The following is a 9,281-nucleotide window of genomic DNA, read 5'->3' as shown; positions in this document are numbered from 1 at the left end:
ACTGCACATGGCAAATCTCCAACGGCAAGAGAAGGACCAGCTAAAAATAGACAGTTTTAGGAAAATGCTAAGGTTAATCAGATAACTGCTATCTGAAACATGCAGATATCAAAACATTTTAAAAGGCAGAAACACAGTCATTCACAAGAGAAAGCTTAATGATCTAATTCATGTTGTATTTGTCCAAAAGTGGAACTCCAAAATCATCTGTTTCGGGCATTCAATTATAAATGGAATTAGATTCTTATGCTGTTTTATACTTAATTATGTTAGGAATGTGACTAACCAAAGCATTTAGAAAAATGTTAAATGTAGTTGGCTACTCTTAATGATTCAAGATAAAGTTATGAACTTCTTAACATTTATCCCATTTATTGTAGATGAAAAAAATATAGATAGCTTCTCTTGCAAAAAAAAATTGTAGTTTTATTTGCAATTTGTTCACATTTCCTTTATACTCTCAATGGGGATTGTTTTGATAACTTAGAAGTGCAAAGTAAGTGGCACATTGACAAGAATTGTCTACCATCTGTGACAGTTATTGCAAATCCTGGTGTCTTTTCAGCTCATCACTTTCAATTTGTTCTATTTATTGTACTTAAATATTTTAAAAGGTATAAATATAATTTGGAAAAGTAATTAGATAAGTGCTCCATGTCTAAATATTGTATTTCATATCAGAATTAAATATATACATACAATAGAGACAACATGTTTTAATAGAAAACATATCAATTATCAAGAAAAAAGTGCATTTAGACCTTCCATTTCTGGCAACAGAGCACACTACATATCCTAAAAATGTCTCAGTACAAGCATTTAAAATGATGTATATCAAAAATACCGCCTCCAGCACTGACATTATGCTTCTAAGTAGGATGGAGTTGTTAACTCAGACCAATGATTTTGCCAGGAACCTAGAAAAGCTATGTAAAACATAAACATTGTCCGTTTAAAGGCATCACGTAGTTGCTGAAGCAAGAGGGAAAGAAAGTAATAAAATTTCAGAGGGAAGACCCATGAAGCAGTGAGCTGACCTTCTGCAGCCTAACTTTCCCCAAAGGAGATTGGTTAACCCAATTCCTGGATATGAGCAGAAGCTGAAAATCCAGTCTTTGCCTGATGAGAGAACTGCTCCTGGTTGATGGAGAAACCAACAGACTTTTGGCAGTTTTATACAGCTTGAGTGACATACTTGGAAGGCCTCAAATGGGGAAATTTTATCTTCGAGACACTGCAAAGGATGGGAGGAAGAAAGGATGGGCTGAAACCCTCAGAAAAGTAAAGTAAAGCCTTTGGCAACCTCAGTATAACGATTAGACAAGGATTGGAGTTCGTGATTTACCCAGGGGGAGGAGCTCCTGCACACACATCAAGTTCTGAGCTGAGAGCCTTAGGGGACATCAGCATGTGAAGAGGGTGAACCAAATGTAAACTGAGCTATGCCAAAACTTCAATCCAGACTACAGTCTGCTTCAGCCCCTTAGTGAACTAACGTAACCAGCCCCCCCTCTATCTGTATCTGCTTAGCAAGGAAAAGGGTGAATTCTCTCTGGAAGAAGATAATATTTTAAACACATACACACTCCATTCATTTAAAAATTACAAGGCATGCCAAGGAAAAGAACCCTATGGAGTCCTTAAGGAAGAAATATATGTACTAGCAACAGACCCATAGCAGACAAGAATTTTAAAATAACTATAATATGTTCAAGAAAATAGAGGAAAAGATGGAGAAAAAGAAACTAATAGAGGATTTTACCACAGAAGAGAAATCTTAAAAAAAAAAAAATTCAAATGAAACTCTAAAATGGAAAGTACAATCTCCAAAATTAAAACTCAGTCCATGGGTTTATGAACAATATATAGTACAAGAAAGAATTGGTGAACTGAAAAATAGGTCAACAGGAAATATGCAAATTTTAAAGCACAAAGGAAAACAGGAATGGGGGGGACAGAGAAATATGTAGGATATATTGAAAAAGTTTAATATGTGTGTAATTCAAATTCCATAAGAGAAAAGTGAGAATGGTAAGGAAGAAATATTTGAAGAGTTAACAAAAGAGAATTTTCCAAAACTAATATGTAACATCATCTCACAGATTTCAGAAGCCAAAGCAGAATAAACGCAAAGAAAATCACACACAGGCATAACAAAATAAAACTGCTGGAAACTAAAGACAAAAAGAATACTAAAAAAGAAGCCAATGGAAAAGAAAGCACATTGTCTTCAAGTGTAACAATGAGATTAACAGCTGACTTCTTAGTGAAATGATGGAAGCTAGAAGACAATGGAATGATACCTCTTTGAATACAAAACAAAAATAACTGTTGACCTAGAGTTCTATAGCCAGTGACAATAATCTTCAAAAGTGAAGGTGAACTGGGGCGCCTGGGTGGCTCAGATGGTTAAGCGTCTGCCTTCGGCTCAGGTCATGATCCCAGCGTCCTGGGATCGAGCCCCGCATCGGGCTCCCTGCTCAGCGGGGAGCCTGCCTCTCCCTCTCCCTCTGCCTCTCTCCCTCCTCATGCTCTCTGTCTGTATCCCTGTGTCTCAAATGAATAAATAAAAATCTTTAAAAAAAAAAAAAAAAGTGAAGGTGAACTAAACTTATTTCCAGACAATCAAAAACCACAACACTAACTTAATAATTCTAACCGCCATGTGGTAGACTGAATAATGGCCTTCCAAAGATGTCCACCTCCTAATCACCAGAAGCTGTGAATATGTTACATTACATAGAAAAAGGGACTTTGAGGATGTAATTAAGGTTACTAGTCAGTTGACCTCAAAATGGGAAGATTATCCTAGATTATTTGGGTAAACCATGTGTGATCATATGAGCCCTTCCAAGCAGAGCTTTCTTCCAGCTGAAGGCGAAGAGAAAGGCAAAAGAAAGATATCGCAGAAAGGAAGGTCAGAGAGATTTCAGTGCATCACGGTGGGCTCTAAGATGTGCAAGCCCATGTGGGAGAACTAGAGAGAGCCCTCTAGGAGCTGAGGGTGTTCCCCAGCTGAAAGGCAGCACAGAAACAGAACCCCAGTACTATGTCTGAGGATTGGGGCATCTGAACATGTGTACAGGAGACTTCTAGCACTAGGAAACAGAGCTGAGAGTGCAAAGAGAAGGGGGAAGGGACAGGCTGGGAGCAAGAATGCCCTGGAATCAAAAAGTTCTAAATTAGAACCTGAATTTATAGGGGATTGTAACTGTGTAGTTACCAAAATAAGAAGATATACTATGGTAATCAAGATGGTATGGTACTAGCATATGGACAGACATGTGGATCAATGAAAAAGAATTGAGAGCCCAGAAATAAATGCTTACATTTATGGTCAACTGGTTTTCAATAAGTGTGCCAACAAAATGCTGTAAGAAAGAAATAACCTTTCCAACAAATAGTGCTGGGACAACTGGATATTCACAAATAAAAAACACCTCACACCCTACAAAAAACATTCACTCAAAATTATCATAGAACAACATGTAAGAGCTAAAACTATAAAAATCCTTTTAGAAAGGGGGTGCCTAGGAGGCTCAGTCATTAAGTGTCTGCCTTCAGCTCAGGTCATGATCCCAGGGTCCTGGGATCGAGCCCTGCACTGGGCTCTCTGCTCCACGGGAAGCCTGCTTCTCCCTCTCCCACTCCCCCTGCTTGTGTTCCCTTTCTTGCTCTCTCTCTGTCAAACAAATAAATAAAATCTTAAAAATAAATAAATAAATAAATAAAAATCCTAGAAGGAATGGGAATAAATCTTCATGATCTTGGGTTAGGCAATGATTTCTTACATATGACACCAGAAACACATGCAATTTTTAAAAATTGATAAATTTGACTTAATCATAATTAAAACCTTTTGTACATCAAAAGATACTATCGAGAAAATGAAAAGACAACCCATATGCTGGGAGAAAATATTTGCAAATCATGTAACTGATAAGGAACTTGTATCCAGAGTATATAAATAACCTTCAAAACTTAATGGCAAAAAGATAAGTAGCCCAATTAGAAAATCAGCAAAAGACATGAAGTGATTTTTCTTTTAAGATTTTATTTATTTATTTGACAGAGAGAGACACAGCGAGAGAGAGAACACAAGCAGGGGGAGTGGGAGAGGGAGAAGCAGGCTTCCCAAAGAACAGGGAGCCCAATGCAGGGCTCGATACCAGGACCCTGGGATCTTGACCTGAGCCGAAGGCAGACGCTTAACGACTGAGCCACCCAGGAGCCCCTGAAAGTGATATTTCACTGAAGGGGATATACAGGTTTCAAGAAAGCACATGAAAAGATGTTCAACATCATTAACAATCAGGAAAATGCAAATTAAAACCACAATGAGCTATCATTATAAACCTATCAGAATGCCTAAAATTAAAAATAGTGACAACACCAAATGCTGGTGAAGATGCAGAGAAATCGTAGCACTCATACACTGCCGGTGGGAATAAAATGGTACAGCCACCCTGGGAAACAGTTTGGCAGTTTCTTACAAAAGTAAATATGCAGTTACCAATGACCCAGCAACTGCACTCTTGGGCATTTATGTTGGAGCAATGAAAACTCAAGTCACACAAATATCTGTACATAAATGTTCATAGAGGCTTTCTTCACAACAGTCAAAGACAAAACAGCTCAATGCCCTTCACCAGGGGAATGGCTAAACTAACTATAATACATCTGTACCACGGGCTACTAATCAGGAATAAAAACACATGGACCATTGATCCATGCAGCAGCTTGGATGATCTTCCAGAGAATTACATTAAGTGAAAAAAGGCCAATCTCCAAAGGTCACATACTCCGTGATTCCATTATGTAACACTCTTGAAATAACAAAATTATGGAAATGGAGTGCAGATTAGCAATCGCCGGAGGTTAGGAATGGTGGGGGCAGGTAGCTGGATATGGTTATAAGGAACCACACTAGACATCCTTGCAGGGATGAAACCGTTCAGATTTTGACTGTGGTGGTGGGTCCCCAAACCTGCACAGGTGATAAAAGTGCATAGAACTAAGTACATACACACACGCGTGCGCACGCACACACACACACATACAGGTACAAATAAAATAAGAAATCTGAGTCAGATTGGTAGATTGTATCAATGTTAACATCCTGGTTGTGATATTCTATAAAATGTTACCTTTGGGAGAAACTGGGCAAGTGTACAAAGGGTCTTTTCTTACACAAGCCTATGAAGCTACTATTACCTCAATAAAAATTTCTGCTAAAAAAGGACAAAAGTATATAGTACACCTGAAACTAATATAATGTTGGATGTCAATTATACCTCAATTCTTTAAAAAGGCAAATGATTTTTTTAAGATTTTATGTATTTATTTGAGAAAGAGAGAGAGCACGCCTGTTTGTGAGAGAGAGAGAGAGAGAGCGCATACGAGCAGGGGGAGGGGCATAGGGAGAAGCAGGCTCCCTGCTGAGCAAGGAGTCCAATGCTGGGCTCGATCCCAGGACCCTGGGATCATGACCTGAGCCAAAGGCAGACACTTAACCGACTGAGCCACCCAGGCGCCCCAAGGCAAATGATTTTAATAGATATTTTTCCCAAGAAGATGTACAAATGGCCAATAGGCACATGAAAAGATGCTCAACATCATTAGTCATTAGGAAAATGCACACTGTCAAAATGACAAAACCACAGTGAGATACCATTTCTTACTTACTCGGGTGGTTCTGATGGGAAAGGCAGACAACAGCATGTTGAGGATGTGGACAGATCCGAGCCCTCATACAGGGCTGGTGGGAATGTCAAATGGTGTAGCCACTTTGGAAAGCAGTTTAGCAGTGTTTCAAAAAATGAAATACAGACTTTCATGTGACTGGCAAGTCCACTTCTAGCTCTCTACCCAAAAGAAAGGAAAACATATACCCACCCAAAGACTTGTACACAGTGGTCGTAGCAGCATTATTCATAGTAGCCAAAGAGTGGAAACAACCCAAGTGTCCAAGAACTGATAAATGGAGAACAAAATGTTGTGTATCCATGCAATGGAACACTACTTGACAACAAAAAGGAATGAGGTACTAAGCCATGCGAAAAAGTGGGAGAACCTCAAAACCATGATGCTCAGTGAAGCAAGCCAGACACAAAATACCACTGACTGCACATTTTTATTTGCATGAAATGTCCGAAAAAAAGAACATCATAGAGGCAAAAAAGTAGACTGGTAGTAGTTCCCTAGGGCTGGAGCAGATGTGGGGAGTGACTGCTAATGGGCAGGAAGTTTCTTTTTAGGGGTGATGGAAATGTTCTAAAATCAGATTGTGGTAATAAGGATACATCTCCATAAATATACTGAAATTCTTTGAACGGTACACCTAACACAGATGAATGTTATGCTGTATGTAAACTGTATCTCAGTAAAGCAATTAAAATTTAAAAACAAAGTAAAATTAATCAACTAATCAAATACAGCACGTTCTCAGAACATATAGTTTGTGAGCTTGACTTAAAACTGTGGACTATTTAAACATGTGGTAAGTGGGTCTCGATTTGTGTTAGTCCCACTAGTGAGACGAGGCACCCAGTGCTGCGTTCACATTAGGAACCAAGCCCCAAGAAATGGGTGACTAGCTTGAGGACCATGCCAAAGAGAGTGCGGAAAATCTGTGAGGATTTAGAAAGTTCTAGTCGTGCTGACGGAAGCTGCCTTATACCTTACTCCTTCAAAGTGCTTAAGGTTCTCTTTCACTCCACGGTTCTGCTAGTCACTGTGCAGGGGAAAGTACAGACTCTGAGCTGAGAACAAATTACAGTTTGCTTCCCAATTTCCTCCAGAAGGCTCCCATCACTGTTCCTCTCCTAGCACAGACTTCAACGCATGTTGTTCGGTGAAGCTCATGGACACGTTCCTCTAGTCACAGCTCCTAACTCCTACAGCTCAACTTATGGTCCATTTTATATATCCTTAACCCCTTTAAGTCTCTCCTAATCAATTCCGTGGGTAAATTAAAGAACAATATATTGAAAGTAAAAATAAACTTACTTAGTCATAATTTTGATATAATTCGGCATCTGTACAGAATTGCCTACCGTCTACTGTCACACCAGAGTGCAAGCCAGAGAACATATCGCCGCTAAACAAAAGCAATGATGCCGTGGTCAGACCAGCCCTGGCGTTGTATTCCCAGAAAGGGAAAATGCTTCTATGCTTTGTTATGCATTAATTAAGAGCTAAGTACTCTTTCATAAATCTTTGCTCGGTGGCCCAAGGATCTAAATGATTACCACCTGGATTTGATGAGTCAGACTCTAAATATTAAAACATCACCATTTGGGAGGCTCAGGTCCCCAGGCTCTTACCCACCCCAACAGCCCTCCTCTCTAAGAGATCATCCTCCACAGAGGTTGCCTCCGCCCCAAGGGGCAACCCAGGGAAATCTCCATTCACGGGCTGTGGACTTTTAGGGACTGGGAGTCACTGAGGCTGTGGGCAAGCTACCTGCTGGATTTTTTCCATTTCCCTTTCAGACTCCTTCTCCATCTTCCTCTCTCCTGCTCTCCACCAGGAGACATGAGCTGCCATGGATTGCACCAACGGGGCTCTCTTGCCCTCTTACTTCCAGTTAGATCTGGCCAATGAACAGAAATTGGCAAGACGTGGGGGGCCAGGGGGAGAGAGACAATGGGGTATTTATTTCCCAGCTGTCCCTGGTCAGACACCCGGGTTGGCCATAGGTGGTCCTCTACCCAAGACTAATAGTTCCTCTCCAGGGCCCTGTTCTATAATGGCGGGTCTTGCAGGGCTGGCAACCACTTCCTTAGCTTGCTCCTCAGGCCTAGGAGAGTAGCAAAGAGTCCCTGCTGCAGCTAGCCCAAGGATGCTTCACTACCCCTTGTTAGATTCCCATAACCCTACCCACTCCTTTGTTAATATTCCCTTCATAAAACTTTCTTCAATCCCCGCTTTTGAGAGTGTTGTCTGTTTCCCGCCATAATCCAAGCAGTTAATAAGAGTTACCATTGGTGAGTAGAATTAGGAGGAACTGATAAACCATTTAACATTTTATTTTATCCTGCTCTGTAATATTTTATATATTTAAAAATGAGTAGGTGTTACTTTGGTAAATAAATACAAGCAGGCGCATGCACAGAAGGGTACCTCTTTTTTGTAACATGCTTTCCATTCAAACATTTGCAGAAGCACCATTTATATCTTTTAAGTACCTCGCCTGCCTGCCCCAGTGGAGGAAACTCTAAATCAGCATCTCCTCCCCATTGACATGCTAACATCAAGCCTGAGATGTGCTTTCTTACGGTGCTTACAATGCCCAGGCACCTTTCCAACACAAGGCACCTTATTAATCCAAGACCTTATTTCACACCAAGGTTCGTGTGTTGTAAACAGCAAGCTCATCTGCTCACCAATTCTAAAGACATAAAATTGCTTTATTATTGCTTTTGCTTTGTCTAGCCAACTATTTGTTGCTTTGATCAAAAGTACAGGAATAAGTCAACTTCCCAGCCTCAGATTTCAGCTAACAACTTAACTGAAGCTATTATAACTCTGGCCCCATTTAACTGGATTTGAAGGCCCATTGATGAAATGGATTTAAATCTGAGAACCTTAGACTCCCATCCTGTGCTTAGTTGGAGGCGCCTCTGGGCTGCTATGTGATGGTCCAATGAACTTGAGCTGACCTATTGCTTCTTTCTGGTTCCCCTACAGGGAGAAACTCTTCTCGCAATTTCCTTCATTCTCGTTAGGACTTTTCTACCTTCTCCAATTTCCAGTTTTAATTTGCTTTTGCTTTCTAAGTTCTTTTGTCCTTGGTGAAAATGCTTATTTCCCAACACTCATGAGAGATTTTGTGCTTCCAAAATGAGACCAAAAAAGGCATAAATCAATCAAATCGAATGGTGGAAATATTGGTTGAGTTGTTTGGAATCACGATGGTTCTTCCTCATAGACCACAGTTGCCATGACCACACACACACACACACACACACACACGTTCCAGAAACACAAGTATGCCAACGCTAAATGTAAAGGAAATACAATCCCCGTTTTCAGACCGTATATTTAGAGGAGCAAGAATAATATGTTCTATATGTTTGTGGCTCCTCTATGTCTCAGTGTATTTTTCTTGCACCCCCAGATGTGTAAGAATTATAGCTCTACTTTTCTTTTTTTTTTTTTTTTAAGATTTATTTATTTATTTGAGAGAGCGAGAATGAGAGAGAGTACATGAGACGGGGGAGGGTCAGAGGGAGAAGCAGACTCCCCGCTGAGCAGGGAGCCCGATGCGGGACTCGATC

Source organism: Leptonychotes weddellii, chromosome 2, assembly GCF_054177405.1.
Source record: "Leptonychotes weddellii isolate Sample4059 chromosome 2, ASM5417740v2, whole genome shotgun sequence".
NCBI lineage: Eukaryota > Metazoa > Chordata > Mammalia > Carnivora > Phocidae > Leptonychotes > Leptonychotes weddellii.
The sequence above is the reverse complement of the archived record's forward strand: the minus strand, read 5'-3'. Positions refer to the sequence as shown.